The sequence below is a fragment of the Phyllobates terribilis genome, unplaced genomic scaffold (genome assembly GCF_046119375.1).
Source record: "Phyllobates terribilis strain yellow unplaced genomic scaffold, ASM4611937v1 Scaffold_4__5_contigs__length_816908805, whole genome shotgun sequence".
NCBI classification, from domain to species: domain Eukaryota; kingdom Metazoa; phylum Chordata; class Amphibia; order Anura; family Dendrobatidae; genus Phyllobates; species Phyllobates terribilis.
This window is the reverse complement of record NW_027362764.1, coordinates 736,508,345-736,532,612: the sequence shown is the minus strand read 5'-3', so window position 1 is coordinate 736,532,612 and position 24,268 is coordinate 736,508,345.

Genomic DNA, 24,268 nt, shown 5'->3' with positions numbered 1-24,268 from the left:
AAGCTTCCGCCTCCACGAGCCTAAAAGGCCATATTTCAAGTGCAAGCAGCTGCCCAGAAATAGTAGTTTATTGTTGCGGCCTGTGGGTGGGTGGCTGCATACTTGCACTTGTATTCCAAGTGTTACGCTCGCACCCGGACTGACTGGCGTGAGCGTGATTAGTGATCCCACTGTACCATAAACAGAGGAGTGCCTATAGGGGCGTAACTAAGTATCAACCCGGTCCGACCAAGGTCGCACGGCGGTTCAGTCGACTCCGTGAACCAGCGAGGAACCGAGCAGAGGGACCAGGTGCTACTCCAGGTCAGACCCAGGTCACAGCTGTTGACCCACACCGGGGAATGCAGGAACAGGCAGGTTAGCTGGTATGCAGACAGGTGGGTACTGGCAGGCACGGCTGGTATGACGGCAGGTGGGTACTTAGCAGGCACGACTGGTATGTAGGCAGGTGGGTATTGGCAGGCGCGGCTGGTATGAATACAGGCGGGTGCTGACAGGCACGGCTGGAATGCGGACAGGCAGATTCTGGCAGGTATGAACGCAGGCTGGATAGGGACCAGTACCGACTGGGATACGGGGACAGAGCCGCAGGTGCGGTGGACTAGCAGAGCAAAACCGCAGGAGCGGTGAACGAGCAGAGCGGAGCAAAACCGCAGGTGCGGTGAGCAAGCAGAGCAGAGCAAGGCCGCAGGTGCGGTGAACAAGCAGAGCGGAGCAAAACCGCAGGTGCGGTGAACAAGCGGAGCAGAGCGGAACCACCAGAGCAGTGAACAAGCAGATCAGAACAGAACCGCAGGTGCGGTAAACAAGCGGAGCAGAGCGGAACCGCTGGAGCAGTGAACTAGCAGAACAGAACAGAACAGAAGGTGCGGTAAACAAGCGGAACAGAGCGGAACCGCCGGAGCGGTGAACAAGCAGAACAGAACAGAACCGCAGGTGCGGTAAACAAGCGGAGCAGAGCGGAACCGCCGGAGCGGTGAACAAGCAGAGCAGAACAGAACCGCAGGTGCGGTAAACAAGCGGAACAGAGCAGAACCACCGGAGCGGTGAACAAGCAGAGCAGACCAGAACCGCAGGTGCCGTAAACAAGTGGAGCAGAGCACAACCGCCGGAGCGGTGAAAAAGCAGAGCAGAACAGAACCGCAAGTGTGGTAAACAAGCGGAACCGCTGGAGCAGAGAACAAGCAGAGCAGAACAGAACCACAGGTGTGGTAAACAAGCGGAGCAGAGTGGAACCACCGAAGTCGTGAACAAGCAGAGCAGAACAGAGCAGAAGGTGAAGGCAGACAGGACAGGGCTCTGTTCACATGGAACAGACTGGAAAATACAGGAAGATGGTTAAAACACAGGAGGTAGATACGGAGGTAGGGAAAGGGGACAAGCAGAACCAGATACACACAAGGTACTTACAATGAAGTAGCGAGTGGACACAAAACTCACAAACAGAAGTACAGAGACAACGAGTTGGAGTTAGGTGCAGGTTCAGACACTGCAGGCAAAGGGAAGGTACGGACATAGAGAGAAACAAGTAACAGGCTAGGACACTGTTCAGACAGGAACTGAACTGGGAACAAGATACAGGAACGAGCCTGGGAACTCAGCCCCCAGGGTGGTGGAAACAGACTAGAAGTCAGAGATACAGGTAGCGGCCCTGGGTACTCGGCCCCCAGGGTGGCGGAAACAGACTAGAAGTCACAGGTACAGGAAAAGGCCCTGGGTACTCAGCCTCCAGGGTGGCAGAAACAGACTAGAGTCAGGACAAGACCTAGCACCTCAGTTGCAAAAGACAAACTGAGTGAAAGTGTTGCTCAGGCACCTCCTACTGGGTGGAGGGGGTTTAAGTATCCAGTGACTCACAGCAATAGGCTGGGGACACATTAGGACTGTGCACACAGTAGCTATAAGAAACAAGCAGAAAGCCGCGCCGACACCCTAAGCAATCAGGCAAGAGACATGGACACAGCAGGTACTGGAGCAAAGAGTGCAGCATGGACTGACAGGTAAGATTGCGGTCTTGCATGGTGGGAGGTGGTGCACCATGCAAGCACGCCACCAGGGATGTTACACTAAGTAACTGAAAACTAAGCAGATGGTGGCCTCTATCATCATCATGGCCTCACCTCGGCACTATGAACTCTCCTGAAGGAGAAGCCAGGTGTAGCGTCGGCGTCCCTGCCTCCTGCTAGGCAGAGACGCCGTTCCTCTCACCTCCCTGCTCCATCCTCGGCGTCCTCTTCCCGCGCTGCTGGAAGTGCTCGCCGCTTCCCGGGCACTGTGCTTAGGGCGCGCATGCTCCCTCTCTCTTAAAGGGGCCGCGCGTGCCGTCCTAAGGAGTCCCCGGCCAATTGCTGGTGGAGCTCCCAAATATAAGGCACCTCCTCCAAAATGGAGGTGCCCGAGCAAAGTTGTTGCAAAGCCTTTCACCTCTGCTTCAGCCCTCAGGTCCCGTTGCCAGTCTGTTTTCCAGCTCTGTTTACCTGCTTGCATTCCCTGCGGTCCGACAGTCTGACCACCAGCATCCGCCAGTCTGTCTATGGACCAGTCCGCCTGCGGATTAGGAAGCACCTGTCTGATACCTGCCTGATACCTGCCTGATGCCTGCCTGAGACCACCTGCCAGCCAGCCGAGAGACTCTTTCCCGCTCACCTGGGAGCGCTCACCTGCTACCCGCCAGCTAGCCTACCTGGAGGTCCTGCCGTCACTTGCCGTGACCACCTCCCAGCCAGCCGAGAGACTCTTACCCGCTCACCTGGGAGCGCTCACCTGCTACCCGCCAGCTAGCCTACCTGGAGGCTCTGCCGTTACTTGCCGTGACCACCTGCCAGCCAGCCGAGAGATTCTTACCGGCTCACCTGGGACCGCTCACCTGCTACCCGCCAGCTAGCCTACCTGGAGGCTCTGCCGTTACTTGCCGTGACCACCTGCCAGCCAGCCGAGAGACTCTTACCCGCTCACCTGGGAGCGCTCACCTGCTACCCGCCAGCTAGCCTACCTGGAGGCTCTGCCGTCACTTGCCGTGACCACCTGCCTGTCTAGAGACTCTTACCCTGCTGTCACTTGCCGTGACCACCCGCCTGTCAAGAGACTTTCCCCGTCACTTGCCGTGACCTCCTGCCCTTCTTCCCAGAAACTTTTCCTGCCACTTGCCGTGTCTACCTGCCCGCCTTCCCTGGAAGCCACCCGCTTCCTTACAAGGACTGCCCCTTTGTATAGTAGCTCAGAGGTTCCACCTCCCAGACCCATTACACCAGGGCTCACCAGAGGAGTCTCCTTTTCTCTGGTGGGCCCGTCCAACCCTGCCAAGAATCAGCCCTAGCTAAGAAAAGTGTGGGAGAAGGTTCCCGGACACTTTATGGCTCCTTTTTTAATGTGGATCGGATATGCTTATGCATGTTATTTTTTAAACCGCATTGCAGATAAGGCCATTGTCCAACTCTGTATTCATGAAATTAAATGCGCAAAGAAAGATGTTTATGTGTCAAAGCACCACCGACAAGTGCGGGTTGATGTTGGACGGTCTGCCATTGCTTCTGCAACAAGCTGCATTAGAGGACTTTCTGGGAGAAATGACACCCAGGGTAGATACGGTTTCCCTCTATGCCAGTCATTTCACAGAGCTAAATACAACTCTCAGCAAAAAAAGCTGTGGACCACATTCACCTGTCCACATGCTTGTGGTTAGGCGGTCCTTCCCAGTAAGTGCACTGGGGAGGGCACAGGTAATGTTGTGGGACCCGTGCTTGTGGAAGGCGGAGGCAATACCGGGAAATATAGTAGCGGCTGGGGACCGAGTATGGAGACCCGGCCTCAGCCGGCATGAGGTTGTGAAAAGCTTCCGCTTCCACGAGCCTAAAAGGCCATATTTCAAGTGCAAGCAGCTGCCCAGAAATCTTGCAGTTTAGTGTTGCGGCCTGTGTGTGGGTGGCTGCATACTTGCTCTTGCATTCCAAGGAATGGGGTAGGGACAACTGAATGCTGCACTGGGACAAGGACGTGGACGGTGATTGTTGCAAGTCTGCAATGACAGGTGCATGGCGGGAGGCATCTTCGCATGCGCCAAGGATCACTTATGATGGGCACACTTTTAGGCAGTGACCTGGGAGTCAGAAATGCTTCCAGAGGTCTTCCCCATGCTGTTCCCATGTCTTTCCAGCACTGTATGCATGTGTCTGATGATGTGTCACACACCACATGGCCAGATAAGGTTGTAAAATGTTAAAATGACATTTCCCAGTGAATTAATTTGTCTTTGTTGAAAGCAATGCAAAAGTGCAAAAACGCATCAAAAACGCTACGCGTGAACATAGCCCAAGGTGTGGAGGAGTATTTTTGTTCTTGGTTATTTATTTTGCCTTATATACAAGTCATTACCCTGGAAAGGATGTTCCTTAATATATTTCCCAGGAAAATCCATTTTGTTTTTGTTTTTGTATGTTTTATTGTGAGTCCGTAAAAGTGGCGTAATACTCTGACAACGTTGTTGACAGCAGTGACCTGGGAGTCAGAAATGCATCCAAGGGTCTTCCCCATTCTGTTGCCATGTCTGTTGAGCACTGTTCCCATCGATTTGGGCAATTTTTAGGCCCTCTGCAGACTGTCTGGGGGAGCCGCCTGAAAAATGATCGCGTTTCTCATAGACTTACATTGGGCTCGTTGCTCGGGTCGAGCACCCGAGTATTCCAATTTGCTCGACCTGAGCAACGAGTACCCGAGCAATTTAGTGCTCGCTCATCACTATCCTTGGCACTTGACTCGGGTCACCAAGTGTCTCATATGTCAGCAAAACGGGCCTCCTCACTTCTCGAGTCGACATACTCCTGGTGGGTTGTTCCTCAGATACCACAGGTTCTTCGGTCACAGGAGTTTCTTCCGCCGCATTCATTTCCTGTGCTTCCTCAGGTACTCTTGGAGCTGCCTCTGTAAGTTCCTGTACTTCTCCTGAGTCGCTTGCTTCCGCTCTTACTGAGTGTTGATCGGTCTCTTCAGGGGCCGGTGTTTGATCATCAGATCTGAATCGGACTTCATCTGTACTCCTTGGTACGAACTCTGGAGCCTCAGGACTTAGTTTATTTTTCTGAGGATGGTACATCTCTCTCCTTGCCGGTCCGAGAAATACAACGGTGAGTTCTTCTCCATTGGAACTTTCCAGGTCTCTATCCACCTCCGGAGCTTCAGTCTGTGGTGGTCCCTTAGTCGATCTTGGACGATGTCGGTCTACTTCTGGGAAGTCTTGTTGTGGTGGGAGATAATCACAGGGTAGTAGTAAATTCCGATGGACTATTCTGGTTTTCTTGTCTCTCGTTTCCTATCGGATTTCATACACTGGGCTGTCATTTCTCCTTACGACCACATACACCTTGTCTTCCCAGTACGAACGAAGTTTTCCTGGACCGCCTTTCTCACGTACGTTCTTGACTAGCACCCGGTTTCCCAGTGCCAATTCTGCTCCATAACATTTTCGATCATAGTACTCCTTACTCTTGCTCTGTCCTTGCGTAACCACTTTGGACGCTATGTTGTATGCCTCTGCCATCTGTTCCTTCCATTTCCAAACGTACTCCGGATACGTTCTGTAAGTCTCTGACACCGGAGTATCGAACATGATGTCGATTGGCAGTCTTGGCAATTGTCCATACAATAGGAAAAAGCTGAGTAACCTGTTGCATCGCTCTTTGTATAGTTATAGGCATGTACCACTTTTGACAGAGAACTCTTCCAGTCTTTCTTCTCATCAGCTGTTAAAGTTTACAACATCGACAATAATGTCTGGTTAAAACGTTACACTTGTCCATTACCCTCTGGGTGATAGGGCGTTGTGTGGCATCTCTGAATTCTACAGTGCTTTCCTAGCTTGGCAAAGAGCTGGTTCTCAAATTATCTTCCTTGGTCATAGTGTAACCTTGTAGGGAACTCAAACCTCAAAGCAAAATCCTTGAAGATCTTTTCTACCGCTGTTCGACCTGATTTATTGGTGGTGGCATATGCTTGAGCAAATCAAGTAAAATGGTCCATCACCACCAATATGCATTCGTAGCCACCCTTGCACGTCTCGAGATGTAGAAAGTCTATTGAGACCATCTCAAATGGATACGTAGTTTGGATGTTGCCCAAAGGTGCCCGGGTTGATGTGCTGGGACATTTATCTTTCAGACACCCACACTCCCTGGTTACGTACCTCTTAATATCTCTCTGCATGTACGGCCAGAAGAAACGTTCAGGGATCAAGTTGGTAGTCCATTGCACTCCCAGGTGTCCCATGTTTTCATGGAGTTCTTTGAAGACCAACCTACGGAATACTCTGGGTAGTACTAACTGCCGGTTTAGTCCTACTTTATGATACAGGATACTGTCTTCACTGAGGTAGAGCTTCGTCCATTCTTTAATTAAAACAGAAACTGCTGGTGACTCATTGTCTCTCTCCCGTTTACTTGGAAAACGATTTTGGTCAACATAAAGTAGTATTCTACCAATTATCTTATCTTCCCGTTGTGCTCTACAGATTTTCCCTTTTGGTAGTTGTTGAATAGACCGGGGGTGATCTTGTTCTCCCGCTTTTATGGTGGTTTCCACCATCAACGGACACCACAATGGTGTGTCTTCCTCCTGATAAGCTTGTACTGCTTGGGTAGTGCTCTCAATTGCTTCCAGACTGACTTCCTCTGAGCATTCCTACATGAACTCCTCAGGCTCTAGTGGCATTCTTGACAATCCATCAGCATCCGCATTGCATTTTCCTGGCCTGTACTTGATGCTGAAATTGAAGTCAGCTAGTTCAGCGACCCATCTCTGACCCGTTGCATTCAGTTTGGCTGTAGTAAGGACATAGGTCAAAGGGTTGTTGTCAGTGTATACCTCAAACTCTTTGCTGTAGTAGAGATAATCTCTAAATCATTATCAGATAGCCCATTTCAGTGCCAGGAACTCCAATTTTCCGGAATGTAAATGATACATCTGTCAATGTTATAGAATCGTAACCGATGACTCTCAATTTTCCATCTTGATGCTGATACAGTGCAGCTCCCAGTCTAACTTGAGAAACGTCACAATGAAGAACAAATGGTAAATTGAAATCAGGATATCCCAAGATGGGTGGTTTTACCAAGTAGTCTACTAGTTCTTCCAATACCTCCTGGTGGTCTGCTGTCCAGAGAATGGGCTGTTGGGATGAAATGGCGTTGTTTCTTTTAAGCCCGGTCCTACCCGCGTTCTTCTTTTTCTCCGTGGGTGTTGTCGTCTCTGTCCCCACCCCCAAGAGGAGGTATAGTGGGTGGCAATCCTGGAGAGGTTCCGAATGTAAGTACGATAGTAGGAGAGGAATCCTAATATCTGCCTGAACTCCCCGACGGTAGAGGGCCGTTTGTCTTTTAAGGCCAGTACCGGAGCGATTTCTGCTGGGTTCGGACACAATTTTCCCTAGAAATCGGACTGCCTTTTGAACAGTTCACACTTCTTTGGGGTCAACTTAACTCCTTGTTGTTGATAACGTTGTAACACGATCCTCACGTGTTCAACATGCTCCCGGAAGGTTTTGCTGTGTACCACATTGTCATCCAAGTACAGCTTGCAGATATCTTCCCTCAATCCTTCTAAACATGTCTCCATGCTCCTCTGGAATTCTGGTGGAGCTAAACTGAGCCCAAATGTTATGCGGATCCACTCATATAATCCCCACGGTGTGATGAATGCTGTCAAGGGTCTACTGGACTCTTCGACAAACCCTTGGTGGTATGCCTTACCCTGATCGAGGACAGAGAACCAGGTACTTCCTGATAGGCTATCCAGCATATCTTGGATCTTTGGTATTGGGTGCCGATCAGGTACTGACTTTCGGTTTAGTTCCCGGTAATCACAGCAGAGTCTCAACGTACCGTCCTTCTTCCTAACACAAACAATAGGAGAGGAATAAGACGACTTCAACTTTTGGACCCAACCTCTGTTGATTAGGTCTTGTAAATATTCTTTCACTTCACGGTGTAATGGTTTCGGCACAGACATGTAACTTCTGGTTACTGGGGTCGTGTCTTTCAAATAAATTTTCAACTGCAACGATGGGATACAGCCTATATCAGGGTCATCTTTGGAGAATGCATGACACTCTTCTCTCAACATCTCTTTTGCTACCGCTTGATCTTCAGCACACAAGTGTTCCAGGAGTACGGGGGGATCCCAGGACTACGTGGTGGGTCGTGCAATTTCTTCCCCTGGGCAACTCCTGTTCCTTGATGGGGAGACTGAATTCACTGTAGACTCCTGGGCGGGTCTCACACTGGCTGGATATACCGTTGTAACAGTTTCAATGTGACCTAATACAGTCTTTGGATCCAGTCTAATTTCGTGTTTCGTAGTATTCATCACCGGTACTGTCACTCGACCAAACCCACCAGTAGGAATCGTAAGCACAGTCTCACCTTGAACTAGGCCTTCCGGAAGTTCTGAGGAGTCTTTTGGCATGAACCGTCTTTTCTGGACTTTTCTTCCCAGTTCTACCCGGACTCCAAACCTCACCCCCACCATTTGGTTTTGCAGGGATGATGACTGGTCACCAGCCTACCTTAACTTATTTTAGGTCCATTGTATTCTGTGCTTTCTTTAATCTATGAATCACATTTTCCACCACGGTTGGGTATGGCAAGTGATGTGGCAATTGCATCCACCCCCAGCATTCCTGACTTTTGTTTTGAGATGACCTCACTTATTTCATTATAACCCAGGATAGGATCCTCTGCCACGTTCTGATCACCTGTCACGAGAAAAAGTACCAAAAGCTCAATGGTGTTGCTGTTCTTCGTGGCCCTCAGTTTGAAAGTCACTTCCACCCAGCCTATGAAAGGGATTTCGGTCTGGTTGACAGCTTTGCCGTGGAGTTCCAATGGTCCTAAGAGTTCTTTTAGCGACCAAAGGCAGGTATATGGCAGGTAGCGCCTTCTCCATTCTTCATTTAAAAGGCTCGCTTGGGCCCCTGTGTCCCACAGTGCTTTTACCAGGAGTCCATCTAGCTGGTACTGAATAAAGCACCTTTCACCGATTAGGCTGATGAGGCTATCTTTGCTGACCGAGGAATCCTCCTCCCAGGAGTACATAATTTGACCTCCGCACTGGGCATTAAGTAAATGATGCCCCTGTCTCTCTTGCAGCTGTTGTAGACAGGAACACACTTGGAGATAGTACTGATGCAGCCATTTTACCTCATGCACCGTTCTGGAGTTTGGTGAGATTTGGATTTGGTTCTGGGGCCTCCTCCGTGTCGCGGTTACCAGTCGCCCCACACTGGCAACCTCCTGTCTTTTAACCCAAACGACCATGACCATTCCTTGGCATAATGTCCTTCCTCCCAACATCTTAGACAGTGGACACACACCGTACTCTGATTTGATGAACGGCACGCTTCACAAGCCGGGTATCTTCTGTTTTGGAACCCACTCCTGAGTCTGAGGGATACAAGTTCTGGCCTGGAATGAATCAACTGTTTCACCTCAATCAACTTGGCTCGCAGTTCTCCTATTACTTCCTTCCAGTAAGTGCTGGCGGTTCTCTCTTTTGTTGGTGATTTAAGGTTCCCTCTCGGAGGCGTCATTGGAGGGTCTCCATGATGATCTTCGGACTGGCCACTGGTCTCCAACTTCAGCTGACTCATTTTCGTGATTTTAGGTGCCGAGCCTTTCTTTAACTTCTGTTCACTCTCTGACTCCAAACTAGCAGCCTCATTCATTTTTTCAATTAGGACTTCGTCCAGAATGCCAGGATCTTCTAGGTACTGTTTCAGATGCAACTTGATGTCTTTGCTGATTAACCCCATTCCCAATGATCTCAAGAACTTTTTCTGGACTAGTCCAGCATAAAACTTCTCTTCTGCTTCTACATCTCTGGATGCAATCAACAGTCTATCCTTCAGTTCAATTGCTCTGAACAAGAAAGTTTGGGGTGATTCATTATTTGTCTGTGAGAGGTTAATGAGTCGGTGGATCAATTCTGAAGTACTCTCTTCTTTAAAGTGCCCTTTTAAAATCATCTTCAGCTGTTGCAAGGTCAGTTGATTCTTCATTTCTAGCATACTCTGGAGGTTCAGTCCTGGGCTGATCGCTTTCACCACCCCTCAATGATCTCATCTAGCTGGTAGCCTTTCTGTAAGCCTGCATCAATCTGGTGCAACAAGTTCATATAAGACATTCTCTCTTTCTGTTCACACTCTCCAATCTGTCTGAAGATCTTGAATTCTTTCCTTATGGTGATTTGTGGTGTTAGAGAGGACTGTCTCCCTGATTTATCTTACCCGAGCAGGTTAAAGGTCCTGTCTGAGTCTGTCACTCATTCAGAGGTTTGGGTTGATTCCTGCAGGGCTGTTAGGGCTTTGAATTGTTCTTTCAATTCCTGTAGTTCAGTCTGTGGACGGAGATTCCCGCTTTTGGTAATTGGTGCCGCCCCTCCATCCTCCAACTTCAACCTGGTTAGAAACTATGTTAGTTCCTGGAGGAATGCCCCCATGACGTTTTCAGCTTCTTTCTCCCCCAGCTTATCCATTTTTGCATTAATGGCAGCTAACAATTGCCTGCGGTTGTGTGCTTTAAAAATTTGTTCTTCTGACATCTTTATATGTTCTGCTACTGTTCTAAATTTTTCACAGGTTAAAGGGGTTGTCCACTACTATTGAAAATAGCCCAATATATTTTTATGATGAATAGAAGCTTCTTCGTAAATACCTTCCTCTGCTGTTTCTGCCTGTGAGCGGGGCTATCACTGGCCGCTCACAGGCAGCATGTGACCCCCCCGGCTCTGACATCCGCTGATGACACGACAAGTCCAGGCTGCAGCCGAGGGTCCCTCTTCCGCATTCCACCGGTGGCTGCTGGGTTGTGGGTGGGGTTACTCCGCGCATCACACCCGGCATCCACCACGCGCTCTCCCTCTCCCCATTCATTGGGAAAGTGTGGATGCTGGGTGTGATCCAGAGAATAACCCCGTCCACAACCCAGCAGCCATGGTGGGGACCCCAGCCCTGAGTCACACCTCACTTGACATGACGTTAGCCGGGGGTCACGTGCTGCCTGTGAGCAGCCAGTGATAGCGCCGCTCACAGGCAGAAACAGCAGAGGAAGGTAATTACAAAGAAGCTTCTTTTCATTATAAAAATACATTGGGCTATTTTCAATAGTAGTGGACAACCCCTTTAACTGAAGAAGAAGCTCACTAATTCTGTCCATTTATATTAACACATCCATTGCTGCTAGTGAGTTTCTTTAGGGCTGGTTCCCTTTAACTGGTGTAGCAGAGTTGAATTGAGGTGCTGTGCTGCTGTATTTTTTCCAGACACTTTTCCTCTTCTCCCTCTACACGCTAATTCCCACTCAGGACTCCCCGTATGGGCCACCAATGTTACACGCATGCCACTAGGTTCAGATAGGGGCGAGACAGGTTACATGAATTCTTTGGAATCCTGGGGGAACCATTACTCAGGGTGACCATAGACCATGTGCTGCAGCTTCTCTCAGGCACACAGGGGTGTTGACCCTCAGGCACAGACACGTAGGTTGTTTCACTTGCTGACCAGACACACTTGACAAGAGTCCTCATAAACAGTAGAACAGTAGCATTTAATAAGAAGCCACACAGCCAGTGCAAGTTAAGTCTTATCAGCAACAGTGACAAACAGTACAGTTTCCTTAGCAGCACAGCAGTTCCAAGTAGTACAGGACAGCACAGTTCTCATGCAAAGGCACATTAATGAACACAGCATTCTTTACAGCACGGTGAGATGGAGGAAGGGGGAGAGTTTGCTGAGGGAGATAATACCTGTGACACCATTTCTTACAGTCCTTATCTTTCTGCTTGACAATAATCTGCACTGCTAGTTCAGGAACTCTACCTGACCTGTGCTTAGCTTCACTCCTGACTTGAATTCTTGTCACTTGCCGGGGAACTTCTGTGAGAAACAGAACACACACACCACCTTTCTCTTCGGCTCCAGCCAGACAGTAAACAACTTCCCCAAAATCCCGCTGGGGCTCTGCTAAAACACTCCCCTTCTATTGTGACTGTGTTAACCCCTCTAGTTGCTGGAAGCTTCTGGAGCACAACACTTCCTGTCTCATGTGCTTGTGTTACTTCTAATAGTTGCTGAATGCTTTTAAAGCAACAGCGCTACTTCTGCATGTCACATCAACAACCAAGGAAGCTGCACATAGCCAGGAAGATGTCCTAAAAACTGCAGATGGACATGGAGAAGAGGTCTGGGGGCTGGAAGCCTACAGAACTCTGGAGTCACAAGAAGCCACAGACAAGTAGGAAGAAGCACTAGAAGCTACTGGTCTACAGGAGGTGACCTGCAACCTGCTGCCAGGTTGCTGTGCACACACAAACTGCAAGTGACGTGCCCCCTGGGTCATGGGGTACTCGGTAGCCGGGCCAGTCGATGCTGGGGAATGTGTCACAGTGGCGGTGACCCGATCCGTGACCCAGGGCGGTCAATAAAAGGGGTTATTATTTACAGGGGATTTATAGTTCTTACATACAGTTCGTGACGCCACCTGTGGTATGCGGCTAAAGGGAGCCGCCGCTGCGGAGCAGGTCGCCTGGAGCTGTTGTTAATGCAGCAGAGTTGGTTTAGCTCTCCACAGGTAGAGCTTAACTCCAGGGCAGTGTAGATGTGGTAGATATTGAGGTAGTGCTCGCGGTGCTGTGTAGTGCAGGGGGTGATGGCGCAGCAGTAATAATTGACAGAGACAGTGGGGTGCAGTCTTCTGGATTTACTCACAGTTCTTACTTTGCTCCTGTTTACAACTGCAGATCATAACTTCCCACGTCGTGCTGCGTTCTCCGGGCAGGGGCTCAGCCAACCCTCAGGTACCTCCGGAGTACGTAACGGGACCCCCTTCTGTGTAGTCCTCTGGTCATCTCCCTGCACCTCACACCTAGTGTCCCAATCCAGTGACCGCGGACCTTGCCGGGCGTTGTCTTCTCTGTCCCCTGTCCCCTGGGTCCTCTATGGCCACCTTCTTGGTGAGACAGATGTGGCTTGTGGCTGCAGTACCTGAAATACTGCAGCCTCCAGTTTCCTAGTTGAGGCTTAAAGAACTCTGCTAGTTTAGGAACCAGTCCCCTCTGTGCGACCTGACCCCTCCACCGCCTGGCAGATTCAGGCGTACGGGTGGCCTCCAGCACTACCAGTACCCCTGGGGTCCCTTCCACATTCCTGGAGCCTTTCTCCTGCTCCTCTCTCTCCCTTCAGTCTTGGGCCCCTCTGGCTAGGCCCTCCTCCTGAGCAGAGCCCCTACAGAGCTCCTGCTCCCAACTCTTCCTCTCACTGAAGAACATTCTAGATTGTTCCATCTTTATACTATTCCTAACAAGTGCTCCCCTGATTTACTTCCTCCACCCACACCCACTACATGGTTCCCCCTACTTTGGTTCCCCACACTCCAGCCAGGGACAGGGCTCAGCAGAAGAGCAGCGCATCTTGCCCCTCCTGCCGGTCTGGAGTAGCGTAGTGTAGGATGCAGGTGTTAGGGTCCCGGGCAGCACTCATTCCTTACCTGAGAGTCAGATACCACACCTGTGGGTGAGATGCAGTACCTCAGTGGCGACTGAACCCGCAGGGGCGCCACACAAGTCTAATCTCAGATTCAATACCAAGGCCCGGGTGTGTGTCTTAGAAGCTTTTAAATAGACCCAGGCAGTTCATCACATGGAAGCATGCCAGGCCACCTGCAAAGCCCAAAGTAGAGCACCAGAAAGTTCAATGGACCGAGGCAGATAGAGCAGAGCCCAGGAAAGGGACAGGTGAGTAGCAACTGCGAATCTGGATCAACTCTGCTGAATTTAATGGTGGACGCCAAAAATTACACCTCTAGTGGCCAATGTAATTTTATACAGCAGCCTTTCAGATGAATGACCATCCATGTGATACATAGATGACTTGACGCTGCCAGATTGGGGGCCCGTTCCAGATTGGCTCAAAGTTTGGGCTCTGATCCTCCATATATGTTGTCCAAATGACCTATTAGGTCATATAGGTTTTCATGGGACAATGGAATAATGGAATATGAATGAACTAATGGAATATTTTAGGTCATTAGTCAATACCTAAGGTAAGTTATATTGTGTTAAAGGTGTTGTCTGGTTTAAACAACCCCTGTTTATATGACGGATTTCTTGAGTATGTGATGATAACTGTGAAGCTCTGGAAAGGGACAGAAGGGCACATAAAATAGGACAATGTAAAAGTTTGGGCACCCCTGGTCAAAGTTACTGTTATTTTGAACAGTTAAGCAAGTTGAAGATGAAATGATCTCTGAAAGGCCTAAAGTTAAAGATGACACATTTCCTTTGTTTATTAGGAATATAAAAATTACAAAAAGGAAAATGGGCCGATGCAAACGTTTGGCCTCCCTGCATGGTTAGTACCTAGTAGCACCCCGTTTTGCAAGTATCACAGCTTGTAAATGCTTTTTGTAGCCAGACAAGAGTCTTTCAATTCTTGTTTGAGGGATTTTCATCCATTCTTACTTGGAAAATTCTTCCAGCTCTGTGAGATTCCTGGGTCGTCTTGCATGCACTACTATTTTGAGCAGTAGTGCATGCAAAATGCACTACTAGTAGTACTAGTAGTAGTTCTAGAAAAATATCCTTTGAGTAAACTGTGGCTTACAACCTTGAAGTTCAGCAAAAGTGTTTGTAATGACTAAATCAGAAGCCTAATGTATAGAGTTAAAGAAGTTGTTCGATAAGCAACATTTATCACCTGATCAGAGAATAGATGATCTATGTGTAATCACTGAGACACCTAACAATCCCGAGAATGGGCAGTCCAAAGTATCCACTGTGCGCACTTCTACTATTCCGCTTCTACATGTGACTTTTGGACCTTTGTTCTTGTGATCAGTGTTGGTCCCAGCTATCATACATTGATAATTTGTACTGTGGGTAGGTGATAAATTGTATATTACTTATAGGACAACCCATTAAGATTGATATCATCTAGTAATCCCGTCAAAGAAAGTGTAATATAAGACTATGGTAGAAAAAAATGTTCCAGCGTCAGGATAAAGTACTATTGGACTCCTGCGGCACTGCTGGTTCCGAGCATCAGATTTCCGTGAGGGTGAGCTGACTTTGTTTCTATTATTGCTTCAGTATAAGACTATATACCAGTAACTATTATAATACAATGGCTCTCTTTTGCAGAGTATGGTGACTTCTGACCCTGCTGGAAAGAGGAAGGTCATAATTAGGATCATATACTGTAACGAATAAATCTAATGAGTGTGTTGTGGTAAGTCACTGATTAACAATCATGAGCAGACAGAATTAAGAAAGTAATGGAGATAGTTTCACAGAAGAAACATAATTACTCCGGATTCATCATACAGCGGAGGATTTGTACCATTTCCTTTCATAGGAGTTGGGGAGGTTCCACTTGTTAACTACAATGAAGAGACATGTGGAACAAGAACTTCACTGTATGTCTGATTCAGCTGCTAAACGGAGCCACATGGACTCCACACATGAATGAAACAAGATCTTGGTAGCGATTAATTAAAACGCACATTTCGAGGCCTACATTTTTCTTTTTTACAACCTCTTCATTTTATATTTAATATCGTGTCACGTACTTATAGACTTCTAATTAAAATGCTATATCCCATGGATATTAAAGGAATATACTGAACGTCATGCACAACACATTAAAAGAATGCTAGATCTAAAATTCAGAAGACTATTTAATGGGCAAGATCATGAACGTTATGTAACACCCAGATGGGAAGTTTTGGCAACAAAGAAGAACACATGGGATGACTCTAGGAGGAGTAGATTAAAGAAACCACAAGGAACACTGGACAAACATTGGTCGGGAAGTCTGCGAGCACATGAATATTGACTGTGTAGTGAGAAGGGAAAAATGATACCAATGTGTGGTTTTTGGATTAGGAGGATAAGAAAGGGTTAAGAGATGAAGATTGATGGTTAGTTAGACAACAAAGCTGTCCAATCCAAGACAGCGTGCAAGAAGAACACAAAAGTACTGACAATCATCGGTCAAGTATGGTGTCCATTCTTATCTACTCCAATTACTTAATGGAAGAGAATAAATGAATCTAATTTGGGATTACCATTAGCTTTGATACTTGGCCTACACCGGGAACCAAGCTTGAATAGAACTTCGTTTTTTTTTTATTCAAGGAAACATATGAGATTACTGTTAGTAGTGGATTGAAACTAAGATTAGGTTTGGGTTTGAGACCATTGATAGCAGTTATAAGTAACTTACTCTTTCCACCTGCTTTTGGAAACAGAATGGACTCCAGGTATTTCAAGGATAAAGAGGCTAAGTTTCCACAATTCTGATCCCCATGGAAAACAGTCAACCCCAATCCTTCGAAATAACCGGCTAAAAAGCTTCTTTGCTAATCTACAAAACTAAAATAAAGGTAAATGTTCGACATAAAATGAAATAGATGGGATGGACATCAACAAACGAGGAGACCTGTAAATGTAAATGGTTCTACCAGGACTTTAATCTAGTCTCAGTTTTTCTACATAGATGTCAGGAAAGGCTGGAGCTAGGGATCAATGCAACAAGGTTTTCTCTCTGTTCAATTTCATGATTAAAATTGATTACTGCACTGATAAGGTTAAATGCCTAGAATCATAGTTTCTGAAGATCTCAGAAGTTGTAGTAGGAGTACAGCTGAGTATTACAGTAGGGATAGTGATATTTTTGGAATGTACTTAATACTAGTGTTGAGCGAGCATGCTCGACACTGCTCGGTACTCGCCCGAGCATCTCACTACTCGGGATGTTCAGCGAGCACCGAGCATTTTCGGGCTACTCGGGCGGGAGCTCGGTCTCCGCCATGCATGTTTGGCGCTCTTTACAGAGCCAATGAACATGCAGGGATTGCCAGCAAGTCACTGTAATGCCGCAGCCATGTTGGTTGTGGGCATTACAGTGATTGGCTGGCCGCACATCATCACCTCGTGTATTTAAAACCGGGCGCCGCCATCTTGGACACAGTCGCTCTGGATCAGACAGTGTAGGGAGAGTGCTGCTGAGCTAGGGAGAGATTTATACTGCGAAATAGGTAATGTAGGGTGTCTAAAGCCTGCCAAATCAAACAAACAGTCCTTCTGAGGACTAATATCCATCCCAGATAGACAAGGACTTGCACGGGGATAGTTGCAAGTCTGCATCTTCTGATGCGGCAAGGATCACTTCTGATGGGCACACTTTTAGGCAGTGACCTGGGTGTCAGAGATGCTTCCAGGGGTCTTCCCCATGCTGTTCCCAAGTCTTTTCAGCACTGTATGCATGTGTCACACAGCACATGGCCAGATAAGGTTGTAAAATGTTAAAATGACATTTCCCGGTGAATGCATTTGTCACGGTTGAAAGCAATACAAAAGTGCAAAAATGCATAAAAAATGCTACTTGTGAACATAGCCCAAGGTGTGGAGGAGTATTTTTGTTTTTGGTTATTTATTTTACCTTATACACAAGTCTTTACCCTGGAAAGGATGTTCCTTAACATATTTCACAGGAAAACAGTTTCAGTTTTGTTTTTGAAAGTTTTATTGTGAGCCCGTAAAAGTGGCTTAATACCTCTGACCACGTTGTTGACAGCAGTGACCTGGGGGTCAGAAATGCTTCCTGGGGCGATCCCCATGCTGTCCCCATGTCATTTGAGCACTGTCACTATCATTTTGGGCACTTTTTAGGCTTTCTACAAACTGCCGGGGGTGCCGCCGCAAAAATGCTTGGGTCTCCCATAGACTAACATTGGGCTCGTTGCTCAGGTCGAGCACCCGAATATCACGGTGAGCTCGACCCGAGCTTCGAGCACCCGAGCATTTTAGTGCTCGCTCAACACTACTTAATATTAATATTTTTCTGAATCACTTCATTTTAAGCCACCGTTTCAGTATTTTTTATGAGCAATGTTTTATGAATGGTTGACAAAGACATGTGTGGCACATACAATATTCACATACTTTGATCTGTTATTTTTAGTCAGCCTTTGCTTAATCTCAGCTGATCTTGTCAAATCACTGCTGCCTTACCGTGGTATCTTTCCAGTAAAAAGGACTGTATGGAATTTAACAATTCCCATTCTAGGTTAGTTCACTACATCATACTGTATTCAGCATGTAATAGATATGACAATGCTTTCTGATTTTCACAATAAAAAGAACTATTGATGCAAGTGTGAGCAGTCATATACTTCGGATTTCATACTGTTGTTTACAAAATTACGCAAAGTGTTACGTCTGTCAGAGGTGTGACATGCAGAAGTAGTGCTGTTGCAGAGTGTGACATGCAGAAGTAGCGCTGTTGCAGAGGATGACATGCAGAAGTAGTACTGTTGCTTTAAAAGCATTCAGCCACTATCAGCAGTAACACAAGCACAGGAGACAGGAAGTGTTGTGCTCCAGAAGCATCCAGCAACTAGAGGGGTTAACATAGTCACAGGAGAAGGGGAGTGTTTTAGCGGAGCTCTAGGGGGATTGTGGGGAAGTTGTATACTGTCTGGCTGGAGCCAAAGAGAAAGGTGGTGTGTGTGTTCTGCATCTGACAGAAGCACCCCTGCAAGTGAAAAGGATTCAAGTCAGGAGTGAGGCTAAGCACAGGTCAGGTAGAGTTCCTGAACTAGCAGTGCAAAGTATTGTCAGGCAGAAAGATAAGGACTGTAAGAAATGGTGTCACAGGGATTATCTCCCTCAGCAAACCCTCCCCCTCCTCCATCTCACTGTGCCGTAAAGAGTGCTGTGTTCATTAATGTGCCTTTGCATTAGAACTGTGCTGTCCTTTACTACTGGGAAGACTGTGAACTGCTGTGCTGCTAAGGAAACTGTACTGTTTGTCACTGGAGCCTGTTGCTGATAAGACTTAACTTGCACTGGCTTTGTGGCTTCTTATTAAATGCTACTGTTCTACCATTTATGAGGACTCTTGTCAAGTGTGTCTGGTCAGCAAGTGAAACAACCTACGTGTCTGTGCCTGAGGGCCAATACCCCTGTGTGCCTGAGAGAAGCTGCAGCACATGGTCTATGGTTGCCCTGAGTAACGGTTTCCCCAGGACTCCAAAGAATTCATGTAACCTGTCTCGTCCCTATCTGAACCTAGCGGCGTTCGTGTGACAGAGGCCACAAGATAAAAATGTCTACCTCAGACAGACTTGTCACAAGTCACTCCATCTGGCAGATTCCATTGAATCTGGTCATATAATGGGGTCCAGTGGATTGCTTCCACAGAAGGGCTGATGTGCGTAAGTGTGAACCAGAGGCATGGAGGGTCGGCAAGCAAGGTTAAAGCCGAGAAGACACGTCAAGGACAAAATTAGGAGATGAGCTGGTAGTCAAATACAAGCTGGAGTCAGAACATGGGAAATACAAAATAGACCAGAGAATCTAGGTCAAAGCTAACTCAGAGAGCCTATGTCACTAAGGGCACACAAACTAATAACTGCCAGCTAGAGTTATTCTGCTGGGATTTATATGGAATGGAGCCCCTTCCAGAGCTCCCAGCAGAGAGCTGATTACCTACTAGCTCACTGCAGCAAAACACAAGTGAATAGCAAAGAGGAAACTAGTCTCAGCAATCTGAAACCTAAACACACATATATTGCCAGTATCCAGCCCAGCAGTAACTGTAGTGTTACTGCGGCACCGCCTAGTGACCAGAGCAGGTATTACAGCAGTATGTCCAAACACAAATGTGACACTAAGGTGGTCATACCTGCAAACTACTACCTCTTTAAGATATTTACTTTCAGGAATTAAAATGGCACTGGGGTGCACTTAATTTAATGGGTCATTAATCCCTTTTATTTTTCATAAACCTTTTATTCTTCCAGGAGGTCAGCTGCTGAAGAGATGTCAGACAGGTCCTTATTCTATTCTCATGAGCAGCATGTTCATGGAGGAGATGGGTTTAGAAATACAGCTGCCGGCTGACCAAGCTTTTGACTGTTAGCAATCTGATGTGTATGGCCTATATAAAAGGGTTTTTTGGAAAAAGTCTAGAAAAAAATAATATTACCCATTTAATGTTGCTTAGTGCCTAAATACCTTTACACTTTCATGACCTTTGTTGTACCCATACGTCTTGGTTGGGAAGGTGTTGTTGACCTAGGACATATGGGTATGTCCTGGCGATCATGCGGCCACTGTGAGTAAAGAAATGGTGATTGCATGAAGGTTCCTGCTGTTTCTGACCGCACAGTCCCTCCTCTTGTCGCCACGAGGGGGTTTTTCTACCCTCCACCGCAACTGCGATCGCTGTAATTGGCTGTTCAATTCTGTTGGTTTTCAGCAGTTGAGGGGTGCAATTTTTAGAATGGTGTCACTTTTGGGTATTTTCTGTCATATTGACCCCTCAAAGTCACATCAAATTTGTTGTGATCCCTTAAAAAAAAATAGTTTTGTAATTTTTTTAGGGAAAAAATAGAAATTGATGATAAACGTTTAATCCTTCTTACTTCCTAACAACAAAAAATGATATTTTAAAAATTATGCTGATGTAAAGTAGACATGTGGTAAATGTTATTTATTAACTATTTTGTATGACAAAACTCTTTAATTTAAAGGCATACAAATTAAAAGTTTGAAAATTGCGAAATATTTCAAATTTTCACCAAATTTCCAATATTTTCACAAATAAAAGCAAAAGATATCATCCTAAATTTACCACTAACATGAGGTACAATATGTCACAAAAAAACAGTCTTAGGCCTATTTCATACATCCTGATATTTCCGGTACTGGAAAAAACAGTACTGGAGACATTCGTGTCCGTGTGTACATGCGTGACATTCGTGTGGCATCGTGTGCTGCATCAAAATCACACGGACCAGCACCTGGGAATCAGCAATACAGTTAGCGCTGTTCCCAGGCGCCAGGTGATGAAGGCAAGTCTCATCATTGTCGCCTGCTTGCGCCTACGATCAGCATGAGCAAGGGACAATGTTGAGAGTTGTATTCTGCCCCTGCTGTCTCCAACAGGTGTAAAAATAAGAGTAAAATAAAACATATATTATATTCACCTTTACACCTAATTCCCTGAAGCCATTGTCCCCTGTAAACGAACCAAAAATAAAAAAGAACAATATCCCTCACCTGTTCGAAGATGAAATAATCCAGTATCCCACGCTGTAATCCTTCTGACTGACATTTTTTCATCAGCGTATGTGGTGGCTTGAGGCAACCGCACACACTGAGGAGCAGAGGAGAATGACTCGCTGCAGCATGCGGGCCCCTGAACTGCACTGAGTGGTATCCTGTCACTCACTGAGCTCAGTGCAGTTCAGGAGCCCGCTCACTGCAGTGAGTCATTTTCCTCTGCTCCTCAGTGTGTGCGGTCATCTCAAGCCACCATAGACGCTGATATAGAAATGTTGGTCAGATGGATTTCAGCATGGGACACATTTAATCTTTGGGCAGGTGAGTATAATGTGTTTTTTATTTTACTCTTAATTTTACACTTATTGGAGGCAGCGGGGGCAGAATATAACTCAACATTGTCCCTTGCTGGTGCTGATCACAGCAAAAGCAGAGGACAATGATGACAGATGCTTTAAGCACTCGGCGCCGGGGAACAGCGCAAACTGTACCGCCGATTCCCAGGTGCTGATTGTTACGGATCCGGGTGGTGGAACCTCTGGGCTGCGGTGCAAGGAGGGACCAGAGGAGCGTGACTAATTATCTACTCGGCCTGACCAGGGTCGTACGGCGGCTCAGTCGACTCCGTGAACCAGGGAGGGACCGAGCAGAGGGACCAGATGCCACTTTGGGACCGACCTTGTATGAGAGCAGGTGACTCCCACGGGTCAGAAGGCAGGAACTGACTGGTACAGCAGAAGAGCATGGCAGGCAGGCTGACGGGTGGTCCAGGTAGTCAGGCAGGCTGATTTGGCTGATAGCCAGACAGGTGCTCCGAGTAGGCATGCTGGCGGGCACAACAGATAACAGGCAGGTGCTTCCAGGTAAGCAGGCAGGTGGGCATGGCAGGTAAAGGCAGGCAAGTGGGCATGGCAGGTAACAGGCAGGTGCTTCCAGGTAAGCAGGCTGGCAGGCACGGCAGGTAACAGGCAGGTGCTTCCAGGTAAGCAGGCTGGCAGGCACGGCAGGTAATAGGCAGGTGCTTCCAGGTTGGCAGGCGGGCAGAACCCATAGACAGACAGGCGGACTTGACTGAAGGCAGACTGTCGGGCTGAAAAGTGGTCAGACTGGTGGACTGGACTGAAGATCAGACTGGTGGACAAGACTGATTTGCAGAGGACCTGAGGGCTGAAGCAAAGTAAGTATCACAGAGCAACAACCTTGCACGGGCACCTCCGCCGCGGTCCTGCTCCGGCATCTTCCGGCCTCCCTGCAGCTGGTGCACGCAGCTTCACTGGCTCTGTGCTTAAGGCGTGCGCGTGCTCCCTCCCTCTTAAAGGGGCCTCGCGTGCCGTCCTAAAAAGTCCCTGGCCAATAGCCGGAGGACTTTCCCTATATTAGGCACCTCCTCCAATATGGTTGTTGCTCTGTGATACTTACTTTGCTTCAGCCCTCAGGTCCTCTGCAAGTCAATCTTGTCCGCCAGTTTGATCTTCAGTCCAGTCCACCAGTCTGACTACTTTCCAGCCCGACAGTCTGCCTTCAGTCCAGTCCGCCAGTCTGTCCATGGGTTCTGCCCACCTGCTTAACTGGAAGCACTTGCCTGTTACCTGCTGTGCCTGCCAGCCTGCTTACCTGGAAGCACCTGCCTGTTACATGCCGTGCCTGCCAACCTGCTTACCTGGAAGCACCTGCCTGTTACCTGCCGTGCCCGCTTGCCTGCCTTTACCTGCAGTGCCCACCAGCCTGTTTACCTGGAAGCACCTGCCTGTTATCTGTTGTGCCCGCCAGCTTGCCTACCCAGAGCACCTGTCTGACTGTCAGCCGAATCAGCCTGCCTGACTACCTGGACCACCCGTCAGCCTGCCTGCCCTGCTCTTCCGCTGTACCGGTCAGTTCCTGCCTTCTGACCCGTGGGAGTCACCTGCTCTCCTACAAGGTCGGTTTCAGAGTGGCACCAGGTCCCTCTGCTCGGTCCCTCCCTGGTTCACGGAGTCGACTGAGCCACCGTGCGACCCTGGTCAGGCTACGTAGATACTTAGTCACGCCCCTCTGGTCCCTCCTTGCACCGCAGCACAGAGGTTCCACCACCCGGATCCGTAACAGTTTGCAGCGGCCATGGAACCCGGTGCCTCCCAGGCTCCTTCGCTTTCTGACCTGTACCAGGAGGTTTCTCGTCAGAGACCCCAATAGGAAACTATCCTGGCCTACTTGCGGTCTGTCAACTCCCATCTGGACACGCTGTCCATCCCACCTGTGTCCGTCTCGAGCCGAGTGGCACCCGCTCCGGCGGTGCCTCAGCCTACTAGTGCCATGGCATCCAGCTCTGGACCTCGGCTCTCTGCGCCTCCACGTTTTGGTGGTGACCCCGTCTTATGTCGGGGTTTTCTAAACCAGTGCATGCTGCACTTTGAACTCCTGGCACATCAGTTTCCCTCAGACCGGGCCAAGGTAGCATTCATTATGTCTCACCTCACCAAGGAAGCATTGGCATTACTAAACCCCCTATGGGAGAGAGGGGATCCCCTGGTGTCCAATCTTCCGGCTTTTCTCACTGTCTTCCGGAAGGTCTTTGATGAGGCCGGATGGAAGACTTCTACTGCCTCCTCACTGCTCCGTCTCCGCCAAGGGAGTCTAACCGTGGGCCAGTATGCCATACAGTTCCGTACCCTCGCATCTGAGCTTGCCTGGAACAACGAGGCCCTGGTGTCCACCTTCTGGGAGGGTCTTTCCGGATGAATCAAGGATGAGCTAGCCAGTCGTGACATCCCTTCCACCCTGGATGACCTGGTGTCACTAGCTACCTGATTGACATCCGTTTCTTGGAGCGAGTTAAGGAGACTACCCGGGAGAGAAGATTTCCTCATCTTGCTCCTGTTTTCCAGAAACCTGCCTCCCAACCAGCAATTCCCTGGGCACGCTCGCCCGAACCCATGCAGATTGACCAGACCAAGATGGTCAAGTCTCGCCAAGAAACGCACCAAGCCGAGGGGAGCTGTTTCTACTGTGGCAGTAAGGAGCATCTGATCTGTTCCTGTCCGGTGAAGCCGGGAAACTCCATTGTCTAGGACCGCTCGGAGAGGTCATCCTAGGCAAGAGTAAATCCTCTCCGTTCTTGACTATCCGTTTCTATCTCCAGTGGTGTGATCCGCTTCTTTGAGACCGCCCACCTGGATTCCAG